The sequence below is a fragment of the Hemicordylus capensis genome, chromosome 4, assembly GCF_027244095.1.
Source record: "Hemicordylus capensis ecotype Gifberg chromosome 4, rHemCap1.1.pri, whole genome shotgun sequence".
NCBI lineage: Eukaryota > Metazoa > Chordata > Lepidosauria > Squamata > Cordylidae > Hemicordylus > Hemicordylus capensis.
This window is the reverse complement of record NC_069660.1, coordinates 152995245-153007940: the sequence shown is the minus strand read 5'-3', so window position 1 is coordinate 153007940 and position 12696 is coordinate 152995245. Positions and strand designations below refer to the sequence as shown.

The 12696-nt window shown below is 46.3% G+C and overlaps 1 protein-coding gene and 1 long non-coding RNA gene across 9 annotated transcripts in view; one reads left to right on the top strand and one right to left on the bottom strand.

The window, feature by feature from the left end:
* RGSL1 (regulator of G protein signaling like 1) overlaps positions 1-12696 on the top strand; it is a 218724-nt gene that overhangs the window by 24998 nt on the left and 181030 nt on the right. The window lies entirely within an intron of this gene.
* LOC128325191 (uncharacterized) lies at positions 1843-7373 on the bottom strand. The gene is made up of 5 exons (XR_008307301.1): positions 7328-7373; positions 6324-6492; positions 5121-5292; positions 3404-3508; positions 1843-2737 (listed from the first exon to the last, which is right to left on the bottom strand). It is a non-coding gene; the product is annotated as an uncharacterized LOC128325191 (long non-coding RNA).

The window sequence follows — 12696 nt, the reverse complement described above, 5'->3', positions numbered from 1 at the left end:
TTGTGTGAAGTCCTGCAATACAGACTGCACCCTGTGGCTATGGTTCTGCCGGGTGAAGAAAGCAGCGTCTCCTCCTGCAAAAGGTCAAAGATGAGAGATCCAGTTTTATATACCCTTCTCCTATGCAGTATAATCAACTTTTTGGGTAATGTGCCAACTGTAGTGAGATGCCCAGTTTCACTTAGGTTTATACCTGGCTAAGCAAGTTTCTGAATGCTGTGATCAATGTCTAGGTAAAGGGAATCCACTTGGAAACTTCCATTATTGGAATGGATGTGCTCACGTGTCTGGCCAGGTAATTTTTACCCTTGTTCTCAGTCTGACAAGTAAGGTTAATCTCCAAAAGTTCTGTTACCTCAGGTTGAGTGCCTCTGAGTACATTTCTCTTCTGATGGAAAGCAACTCTTTTAAAATTTCAATTTATTCCAGAGTTACAAAAGTACACTATAAATCCTTGCATAGAAAAAAAACAAAAATGTATCACGCAACTTAACAGACATTCTTGTAACTTGCATAGTCTATGTTACTGGGTATTCATGGACTTGATGAAACTTCCAAGTGCACAGGTTCTCTAAGGTATTTAGTATTCCAGAAAGTCACACAGTTTTCTCACAGTGATTTCAACAAAAGCATGGCATTGCTATGACCTTCCTGCCGCCTCACAGTTGTGGTTAATTTCTTCATTAGCATGGCATGCCAGATTTTTGGGGAAGCAGCTTTTTTGAAGTGCTGCTTATAAGCCTCCCAAAAGCATCTGGCTGGTGACTGCTAGACTGGATGGACTTTGGCTTGATCCGGCAAAGCTGTACTGTTAAAAGTAGGGGCAATCTGCCTTTGGGCATGTGCAGAATGCCCCATTCTGAAAGTGTACCATACTTCTGAGGGGTGTGTGGGGGGGACCCATTTATTATCAAAAACAGGGAAGTGCATTTTTGTGGCTTACATCCTTCTGTTCCCACAGCTGACTAGGAGGATTAAATTCATGCTGGTTGGCAACTCTGCTTACTAGTACGGATATTTATTTATTTATATACTGCTCTTCAGCCAAGGTTCTCCAAGCGGTTTACATAGAAAAACACACACCACATAAATAAGATGGTCACCTGTCCCCAAAAGGCTCACAATCTAAAAAGAAACATAAAGTAAACACCAGCAACAGCCACTGGAGGGATGCTGTGCTGGGGTCGGATAGGGCCAATTGCTCTCCCCGTGCTAAATATAAGAGAATCGCCACTTTAACAGGTGTCCCTTTGCTCAATTAGCAAATATTTACAGGCACATATGAGTGAGTGGGTTGTTCTTTGGGGCCTTTATCTCATCAGAGCTTTTATTTCAGCTGGGAGTGAATTAAACAATAGCTCAGCTCTCAGCAGTTGAAGAAACTGGCACGCAATGTACTTCACGGGAATGGTATTTAGTTAATTTAATTCTAAGGCATGCTGAAGCTGAATAAAACCTCTGAGGTGTGGTGGTAAAGTCACTGGGCAAAAATATAAGAAGCTGATGAAGGGGCCACGGTGGCTGCTGCCCCCAAACTGCAGAGTAAAAGTAAGACGAGACAAGGGCAAGTGCCTTGAAAAGTGCCTGTTCTCTTTTATGTATCCCATTATTGTTGTTGCTCCCTAGAGTCACTCCAGATATTACAGCTCTTCAGTTCTTACCAACCTTGATCCAGCAAGGAGGAGCATCTAATGCACAGCCATTTGGTCAGGCCTCTGGCTACTTGAGATGAATATGCATTTGAGCCGCTTGGGGAAGGTACAGGCAAACCTTGCTATCTGTGGATCTGACATCCACAGTTGGGTAATTTGACACCCAGCTTCATCATATGTGGAACAAAAAGGGTTAAATTCTGCATATCAGAGGTTTTGGGGGTGACTGGAAAGGACCTCCAAGGTCCTTTCCAGCCACTGTTTTGAGGACAGGAGCCATTTTGTGGCTCATTTTCAATGGTGGTAGTGGGGGGTACTAATCATTATTTCTTGTCAAAAAATGGCAGAATTGGGCCTTTTGGAGGCCTTGCTGGAGACCCATGGAACACACTACAGCACTTTGTTTCTGTAATTTATCAAACACAGATTTATCAATTACAAATCAATTACTGTAATTTATCAATTATTTTAGCCCTTTTACTATTGCTACTATGGATATTTAGTTTTAGCCTCCCCACCCCACCAGAAACCTAATCCCCAAGTCCCATTGAGGCGATGACTCATTATCCGCTGTTTCTTTATCGATGGTTGTAGCAGAGAATGGAACCACTGCGGATAACAGGGTTCACCTGTAAATTCTTTTTTCTCAGTGCTGTGTAGTAATATCCAAATGCTGGTCCAAAAATCTTAGTCAGGGAGCTAATTTGGGAGGTAACCGTTCTTTAGAAGAATAGGGGGAGTGGGGTTTGGCCAGAATTTCCTCTGTAGGATGTGCAGGTCTGTCTCCAAATGTGACCTCCTGGATTAAGGCTGGATTCAAACAAATCCTTTTTATCTGTTCAGGGCTTTAGAGGAAGAGAAAGTCGCATGCTGTGGGTCTCTCTCAGGCTGTCTCCCCGGCCATTTCTAGTGTTCCTCAGATTTTTAAAGCTCAGGCCATCCTATTTCGGGCTCACGTTAGTTTGCATCCCTCCTGCTGCTGCTGCTGCTCCTGCTGCTGCTGCTGCTTAGACTTCTTGCATACTGAGGTGGAGGGATTTTAAAACTTTCAGGAGGAGTGCTTCCCCTTCAGTCCAGGAGCGTAACTATAATAGGGCAAGGGGAGACAGTTGTCTGAGGGCCCACTGCCTTGCGGGGGGGGCAGAGGCACGTCACGTGACTGACTCCCCCAGCCATGCACCCGCCCGGGCTTCCTTCGGTTGTATTCATCCTCCCAAATTGATGTGAGTGTTAAGACCTGGAGCTACCCGAACAGCATGTCTTTCTCTAGTACCAATAAATGACTTGCATCGTCCACAATTTACAAAACCTTTAAAAAAATAATTTAGGATGATGTTCTATTGTGGCACACAGCTGTTTTTTAAAAAATAAATAAATAAATAAATGGGGGGGTGGCTCATTTTAAAATCTTGTCTCTGGGCCCACTCCAACATTCCTACGCCCCTGCTTCAGTCCTATTCTCTTGCTGGGTCCCTCTGGCTGTTCTAGGCATCCACCTGAAAGGCAGAAACTGAGCAGCTCTTTCCTCCTAGCCACAGTTGAAGCTTTCCCTCCCACTCAGGGCCCCAGAGGGAAAATACTCCTGGTGAGTGGTGGGGAGCTTCTCTACCATTTGTCCTACCATTTGCGACCCAGCCTCTCCCTCTCTGCAAGAGCCATCTATCCCTTCTCCAAGGGATCTTCTTGCTCAAAATTTGAGGAACAAACACCTAAATATAATGTCAGGTCAATGCAAGCTCTAAATCACTTACCCCCACGACACACCCTGGAACAGGCTCTTAGACCCTGCTAACAACTTCCACGGTTCTTCCCCACCTGGGAGAGCAGGCAAGCTGGACTGGAGCTGATGAAGAGGTCTGGAAGACAGTAGGCCAGGCTTCACGAGGGCGAATTCCTTCCGTGTCTTCTGTACCTTCAGTGCACACGCTCTCTCCCTCCTTACTTTGTGTGTGTGTGTGTATTTGTCTTCCCCCTACTCTCTCACTGTACCTTCTGTGTGTTTCTGTGCACCGTGTGTGTATCTTCCCTGGGCATTAGTTATGCTTCTATTTGTTTCTATGTATTTTTCTCTCTGAATGGTCTCTGTGTGCCTATGTCTCTTCTCTGTGCCTGTTGCCCTCTGAGAGTATGTTGTCCGTCCCCTCTGTGCCCATACTGCCCTTCATGCCCTCTGTGTTTGGTGCATTTATGCCCCCTGTGTCTCTGTGTGTGATGTCTCTCCCTCTCTCTTCTGAGCCCAATATGTCCTATGCATTTGATCTCTCTGTGTGCATGTGAAGGGGGAGTAGGGGAGCTGTCTCAAGGAGTGCTTGTGTGTAATTTATCTGGTACAGACACACTGACAGAATCATTTCTCAAATGTCAGTGTTCCCCATGTGTAAAATGGGACACATGTCTTCTTAAATGTCCTCTACAGAACCAATATGCTGGGCCCAAGTTATATGGGGAGTTTTCTCCACTGTGATTTACTGCTTGTTCAGAATGGTGTTTGCAACGAAGCATTCATACTTTAAATGACAGGGCTTTCCCCACTGCCAATTAGACCTTCGATGTGCCCCATAATAACCAGAAAAAAATTGTACCTACATTAAAAGCCAGGCTAAAAAGAGGGGTCTTTAAGGCTCTCTTGAAGGCCTCCAAGGAAGACAATCCTCTCATGTCCATGGGGAGCGTGTTCCATAACTTAGGGGCAACAACTGAGGAGACTTGATCCCAGGTCACCACCAGATGAACTGGTGGCACCCTAAGACGGACCTCTCCTGATGATCTAAGGAGAGCTGGTCTTGTGTTAGCAAGAATGAATTGTCCCCTTTGCTAAGCAGGATCCACCCTGGTTGCATTTGAATGGAGATGACATGTGTGAGTAGGGCCTTCCCCTTAGGGGATGGGGCCACTCTGGGAAGAGCACCTGCCTGCTTGCATGCAGAAGGTTCCAAGTTCCCTCCCTGGCATCTCCAAGACAGGGCTGAGAGAGACTCCTGCTTGCAATCTTGGAGAAGCTGCTGCCAGTCTGTATAGACAGTACTGAGCTAGGTGGACTAATGGTCTGATGATATAAGGCAGCTTCCTATGTTCCTATTTTATTGAGTGGTGGGGATCTTGTAGAGAAAGGCACTCTCTCAGGTAACCCAGACCTAAGCCATTCAGGGCTTTAAAGGTAATAACCAGCACTTTGTATATTGCCCAGAAACATATAGGCAGCCAGTGCAACTGTTTAAGAACCGACATAATGTGGTCTATGAGACCAATCTGGCTGCAGCATTTTGGACTAACAGAAGTTTCCGAATTACGTACAAAGGCAGCCCTACATAGAGCGTATTGCAGTAGTCCAGTAGTGTTTTCAGATCATTCTACTCAAGGAATGGGTCGTGGAAGCAATCAAAGCTGGTAAAAAGCACTCCTGGCCACAGCCTCAGCCTGAGGCACCAGGATGAGACCTGAGTCCAAGAACACTCCCAAGATACGAACCTGTTCTTTCAGGGGGAGTGCAGCCTTGTCCAGAACAGTTCTATCCTGTCTTGCAGATTAAGACCCCCAACAATGAGCACCTCTGTCTTGCTTGGATTCAGTTTCAGTTTATTATCCCTCATCCAGCCAATTACTGCCTGGAGGCAGGCATTTAAGGGGCTAACGGCATTTCCTGATATTGATGACAAAGAGAAATAGATTTGGGTGTCATCAGCATATTGATAACATTCAGCACCAAATCCCCTCATTACCTCACCCAGTGATTTCATGTACATGTTAAAAAGTATCAGTGACAGAATGGAGCCCTGAGGGACTCAATATAGAAGCTCCTGTTTTGAAGACAAATATCCTCCTATCCCCAAATCCCTCAGGTGATCCAGAAGGATACCATGGTCCAGGGTATCAAAAGCTGCTGAGAAATCCAGAAGAACCAGCAGAGTCACACTACCTTTGTCAATTCCCTGGTGAAGGTCATCTATCAGGCCAACCAAGGCCATCTCAACCCCATAACCTGCCCTAAAGCCAGTTTGAAATGGGTCTAGATAACCAGTTTCCTCCAAGACCGCTTGGAGCTGGTCAGCCACCACCCTCTCAATCATCTTACCCAACCATGGGAATTTGGAGACTGGGTTATAATTATCCATCACCAGTTTCCACCAGGATCCAGAGCAGGTTCCTTAAGAAGTGGTCTAACCACTGCCTCCTTCAAACAAGGTGGCATCCTGCCCTCCCTCAGTGAGGTATTAATGATATCAACTAGGCCAGCTCCAACACCCTCCCTGCAAGATAAAATCAGCCATGTTGGGCAAGGATCCAAAGAACAGGTGAAAGGCCATACTGCTCCAAGCAATATGTCAACATCTCACTCGAGCGCAGCATGGCAGACAGTGATGAAGACCACGAAGAGAGTCAGGCTCCTGTCAGCGGCAGCCCCCCTCCCGCAAGACATCATGGACCAGGAGATGCAAGAGGTCATTGAGAAGGCCGAGGGGGTGGCGGCAAGCCGAGAAGAAGAAGCCCGGAGCTTCAAAACTGCCCAGCAGACAGAGCACTGAAGAGGGAGCTGGCCAGACATCTCCACTGGCCAGAACTGGGAGCAGATGGCCAGTGCCCATGGTGAGGCCTGCCGGTGAGGCCAGCCGGTGCGCAAGGAAACAGAACGAGACATAAGGATAACAACGACACCCCTTCCTAGAGACTTACCTGCCCTAATGAGGAGAGGAGTCAACCGAGGGAAGACCGTGTTCTACACACCTCAGGCTCCATCCATTCTAAGGCAGGCGACAGGGGCAAGGACTCACTTGGTGGTGGCCCCTCGCCCACGCTGGTCCTTCAGCCCAAGAGTGAGGCAAACCTCTACATGGCACAGATACTGCAACAAGAAAGGAACGGTGAACAGAGGGGAGTAGTACAGAACAGCAACAGTGCACAGAACGGAGTGTCCTGGGTGATCAACAAGCTATGCTATCTGGAGAACATAGAGAGGCAGTGGAACCAACACCAAGGACGCCAGCAGTGGCTCCATGACTGTTGCTGGCTGCAGGACATCACCTGAGCAGCCAGTCCAGTCGTGGCTACTCCAATCCAACCCGCAGCAGCTAGGCCTCAAGCCTAGCATCCAGCTGGATCTCCAACTGAATACCAGCTGAAACCATAAAAGATGACAGTTGGGGGGAGGTGTTTGTGCACAAGGGAACGAAGGGCTCATTGGAACCAGGCAGAGACAAGCCTGACAGGCCCGAAATGGCACACAGGAATTGAGACTACAAATGACAGGCCAGAGAAGAAGTGCCAATTCACACAGACATTCAACTTTGCCACGGATGCAAAGGACCAGCTCAAAAACTCTAGGTTGTTTTCAGGTGGGGACTTACATCTTCAGCCCAACCTGAGCTTCTTTGCATCTCCACAAGACTTAGAGACGTCTTTTCTATTGGCACCGAGTTAAGTGCAGATCACGAAGAGGACCAACTCCAGGACTGGAGGATTTCTGTTTTTAAAAGGAACAAACCAAGATGGGGAGCAGGTGATATCATGCTCTGCTGTGCTTCTGTTACGTGATATGATGTGATGTGATGCTTTGCTATGCTTGGCTAAGCCATGCTATGTCATGTTCAGGTTAAATGGTACTATGAGTTATATCATGTGATGATATGTGATGGCAGGTCTTCTAGTTTGTGGGAATGGTCCAGAAAAGGTACACTAACCTGATCAAGGCCAGTTTCCATCCAACAGCCATAGCGGGGAGCTCCCTGGATCTAGAACAAGAAGCGGCATTGTCAGTAACCACTGAGAGGCCAGGAAGTACTCAGCTGACTCATGAGTCACATGACATCTGCGACAGACCCATGGGTCACCTGATACTCAAAACAGTTGCATAGGCAGAGTCAGGCCCCAGAACGGCCTCATGGGACATCTGATGCCCAGAACAGACTCATGGGATATGTTTTACACAGGACTGCATAATGGGTCAAGAGATCTTCAGAGTGTATGCTGTTTAGAACGGTGATCATGTGATCTAACATCAAGTAGGAAGCAAGCCTCATGGAAACTGTCCTTGGCCTTTTGCCAAGTCCTTGGCCTTTTGCACTTAGTGGTCCTTTCCTTATTCTACCTAGCAGCCTAAGTGCTAAGGCAGTCATCCAGTGTGGCAGTGAAGAGCTCTGTTGTTCACAATGTGCTGTTTTGGTATTCACTTGAGTATTATCTCAGTTACTTGTGGTGGTATGAATGCTTCTTACGGCCTTGTAAATAAGCACATAAAATTGATGTGTTTGAATGTTGGCCTCATCTGGACCATGGAGGAGGATTCTTTTAGACTGGCCCACTTCTGTTTCAGTGAGCACTAAATCTGATACATGTGATACTTATGTAAACAGTGACACCAGTATATGTACTGCTTGTACAAAAGACTTGTTATGGACTGTCTGTACCAACTCCATAGCAATGCTATTTCGGAGGGGATTCTTTTGTACTGGGACACTTTTTGTTATAGTGGAGATGTGTGTGTGTGTGTGTGTGTAGTGTTATCATGCATATGCAAACTGTGTCATTGGAAACTGTCGACCGTAATCATAGGCAACAATGTTCCAGGGTTTTTATTTGTACTGGGTCACTTATGTTTAGAGGATTACTTTGTAGTATTGTTATTTGCTTGCAGCCGTCATGGGTATACAGGACTCCATCGTTGTAGCCATTTGTTGAATTGTCAGTGTTCTTTTCTTTGTATGTTGCACAGTTTTTGCTTAATAAAGCAGGAACAGTCAAGGCTGAAGGGAAGGGGCTGGGCTGGCTAACTAACACTTCCATAGCATGCCAGTGTCCCCCCTTGCCCTGGTATTTTTCTCTTTAGCATCCAGAACGTTTGACTTTATCTTATGTATATTCCTGATATAGAAATGCTACATATGTACTTCATTGCTTTACAAGCTGTGCTTAAATGAGGACAGGACCAGTCTTTGTACTTTAGCTGCTGCCCATTTGTGGTGTACCCTTGAGTGGCATAGCCAGGTCAGAGGGGGCTTGTGTTCAGTAAATGAGCACTGGTTCACCCCCTCAAAAGATATGTTTGCACTTTTTTGGCAGCAGCCACCGCCACTGCCAGTGCAAAGCTCCCCCCAAGTCCACACCCACATGTGCCACTCCTGCCTGCCTGCCACTGCTTGCGGAGCCTTGCCGCCATTGCCACTGTTGCTGCAGCTCCTGTGGCCGCTGGCGGAGACTTGCTGCCACTGCTGCCCTTCCTCCCGCCTGCTGCTCCACCGCTGCTTGCTGCCATTGCTGCTGTTCCTCCCACTTGCAGCACCTTGCCACCACTGCCGGCATTGCTGCCGTTCCTCCCACCCTCTGCTGCTTCCAGAGCCTTGCCACTGTTGCTGCAGCTCCTCCTGCCTACCGAGCTTTGCTGCCATTGCTGCTGCTCCTCTCTCCCACTGCCCTGCTGCCACTTGCAGAGCTTTGCCACCATTGCTGCTGCTCCTCTCACCTGCTGCCCTGCCACTTGTGGCACCTTGCTATTGAAGGCTATAGGCCACCTCCAGGCTGAAGGGCAGGCTGCCTCTGAGTCCCAGTTTTTTGCAGGGGAGTAAGAGCAGGAGAGAGGCCGTGCCCTCAACTGCAGCCTGTGGGCTTCCATTGGCATGTGGGAGGCCACTGTGTGAAAGAGGATGCTGGACTAGATGGGCTTCCTTGGGCCTGAGGCAGCAGGGCTGTTCTTATGTAAAGAATGCAATGTAATCCCCCCACCCAGCACCTTTGGTGCCACAAAAAATAAGTGTGGGGAGGGTCCAATGTTCCTTTATTGAACATGGTCTTCCACTGACCTTGCTATGCCACTGGTTTAATTGATTGTGCATGGAGCTGCGGATATCTTTCACTTGAGTTCCAAAACATTCAGTTTTTAATTAACTCATTTACTGTTTGGTGCAGAGGAGAGTGTATAGTTCACTTGTGTACATGTGCATACCCTTTTCATTTGCTTGGAAGGGAGAAATGCAAAGAGAAAGATGGAATAAGACTTTGGAAGTAATTGTGGAATTGGAGCTCTGTACAGGTGGCACCTCCTGTATCATTAACAGAAAGGGAGCGGGGTGTAGAGATTTCTGCCCTCCAAGAAATGCTATACTTTCAACAGTGTCCAGCCCTCACACACCTCATGCCACTTCCACACCCCACTGCATTTAGTGATGTTGACGCTGTGGAAGGAGAAATGGGTAGAGATGAATTGGCTGCATTTCTTGACAGAAACCTCAAGTGTGCATGGAGCAAGGGCAAAAAAGCACAGAGAGAGAGAGAGAGAGAGAGAAAGAGAAAGAGAGAGAGAGAGCTTCACCACCCTCCATCAGCCCAAGTTATCTGCCCTGCATGTGCTTTCCTTGGTTCCTGCTTTCTGCCAGTGCCATACTTGTAGTCCGCATTGTGTTTTCTCTGCCTTTCATCACTCCATTCTCTTGGCCAATCCACAATGACTCTGTTTTTGCTGTGAAATGTTGCTGATTGTGACATGTATGCAGGAGCCCTGTTGGGGGGAAAGTAGGCAACCTGATTTGGGCCTTTTCTTTCATCTTTGTGCAAGAAATGCAAGATTCTTTCCCACTCAACATGCCCCCCTGCCCCACAAGGTAGTTCTTTTCTTGTGGGGTCAGCACTGTCAAATTTCTAGGCTTCTTCCTTTTGTGTTTGCTAACCTAGTCCTTCAGTAGAACGCCTGCTGGCTGCTCTGTCGCTCGTCTAAGATCACAAGGTGGGAGTCCTAGTCTGACCTAACGTTTTCTATGGTAGGCAATGGTTAAACCTGGTGGTGGCTGAACAACAAAATAGTGGGTGGGCTAACACATTTTTGAGCAGGAGGAAGTCTTGCAGTTTCATTCATTCATTCAAAAAGGCTGAATCAAGCACACGGGCAGTTTATAAATGAGCAGAAAGATCTGATTCTCAGCTAATGGGAAGTTCAGGATGGGTCTGTGTTTCTTAGCCTGGAAAAAAACCCCAAACCTCAAAGTTCTGCCCATTTTTCAGTGCCAACAACCCTTGAGAGAATTAAGTTTTGGCAAGCAGGCCATTCTTTTCATGTGAGCAGGAAGCGTTGCCATGGCAGCACCCCGTTCTCTTCCCACCCCCCCACCTTTGTATCTTGCTTTGCATGTGAAATTCCAGATGAGCACCAACTTCTCCTGTCAACCAGCCTGCAATTTCAGGACAGCCAGCATCCTCTGGACCAGGAGTTATGCATCAAAAGGGAAAGGAAAGCTATTTAGGGATCATGTGGCAATGAGAATGAACAGTCATCTGCTGACATCATCATGTAAATTTGAAGACATTTCCCCCCTGCCGGGGCTAAGTGCCTTTTAATGCAGTACCTGCCTGACAAAGAGATGAGGAAATGATTCTCTTGCTAAATATTCAGCATGCCAAGAAGCTGCTGAAGGCACAGGAATCCTGCCAGAAAAGAAGTTGGCAACATTAGCATAATGCAAAAAATAAAAATCCACCCTTGGACCCCCATGGGGTCTTCATTCCTGGAGGCCCTTTTGTTATCCAGGCAGTAATCAAAAAATGTATTAGCTGGACCACTTTCTGAATAGCCCATCTAGCACTAGTATCCTCACTGAAGAGGGTGAAGGAGGATGACCTCTTACCTGGCACGATCATATTACCCCTGCTAACTGGGCAAAGAGGCACCTTTTAACGTGGTGATTCTCTTTATTTAGCAGGGGGAGAGTTACTGGCCCTATCCACCCCCAGCACAGTACTTCCAGTTTTAGAATGTGAGCCCTTTGGGGACAGGGAGCCATCTTATTTGTTTGTTATCTCTCTTTGTAAACCGCCCTGAGCCATTTTTGGAAGGGCGGTATAGAAATCGAATTAATAATAATAATAATAATAATAATAATATAATATTCAGCTTGGTCAAAGTCACCAACATGAAATAAAATATTGTATTATCTGATGTCAGAACAGCCCAGTGGTGTTTGATGGGTCTTTGGGCAGAGCCCAGTGCAAAAGCTATCACTTCACCTCAGGTGGAAGACCAAAACAGGAACAATTAGGGTTGGAGAAATCCTGTTTATCTCTCTTTTCTGGCAACTGACTTGATAACAAAAACAAAAACATCTGCCACGCTGGTTTGCTGGGTTTTTTGATTTGATTGGAATCCATACCTATTCAGAATGGAGAATTTGGCAGGTGCCAATTGTCATGCAGGGCTTGCCTATTAAAATTGCCTTGCTTACACAATTGTTGGATATAGGAGGCCCATCCTCCTTTGCATCTGCTCTGCTCCATGTCTTCAGTTGCACTTCTGTTTTGTTCTTTCCATGGTCTACTGATTCATGGCCTCTTCTCAGTCTTACACTCACTGTTGCCCTCCAGATAGCAAAGCATTGTTGTGTCTGGACCCAGATTTCCTAAGAACAGCTCAGCTCCACGGAGATAGAATTACACTGAGCCCCAAGCAGTGACCTTGAGTTACCTTTGGCTTTGTTTCCCCAGTACTTCCGTGTTCTGGGTTTCTTCTGGAAATCAGTCTGCCGTATTGGTGCCCACTTTCATATTACCAGTCACACTGCTCACTCTTCCTTTTAGATTTACCAGTATCTGCAAATGTTGATGTCACCAGATAGTCTCTGAATAACTGGAATATTTACCAATTATTCATGGAAGATTCGATATACGTACACGTCTTCTGATTATATGTGATTTCAGTAGTATGATGTTTGATAGTTTTTGATAGTTATATACTATGGTATTTGCATTTGACAACTTATGAAGTTTCAATTGAAGCATGTAAAAATGAATAATCAAGAGATATTAACAAAACTAAACCTTTAAAATTTCAGTGCAAAATTTCACCTCTCTCGTGAAATAGCATTGAATGTTAGAATGTTGAAGTTTGGAAATCTGTGAATTTTAAATAGTTGTAGATATATATTTTTTCAGTTCAGAGGCTATTTCCATGCATGTGAAGCTGCATTAAGCATTGGGGAAAGTAGCTTGATACAGCTATAATTGCCCTGAGACTAACTCTCATAAAGAAAAGTTATCTCCAGGTCGACATTCACATTTGTAATCTCTTCTT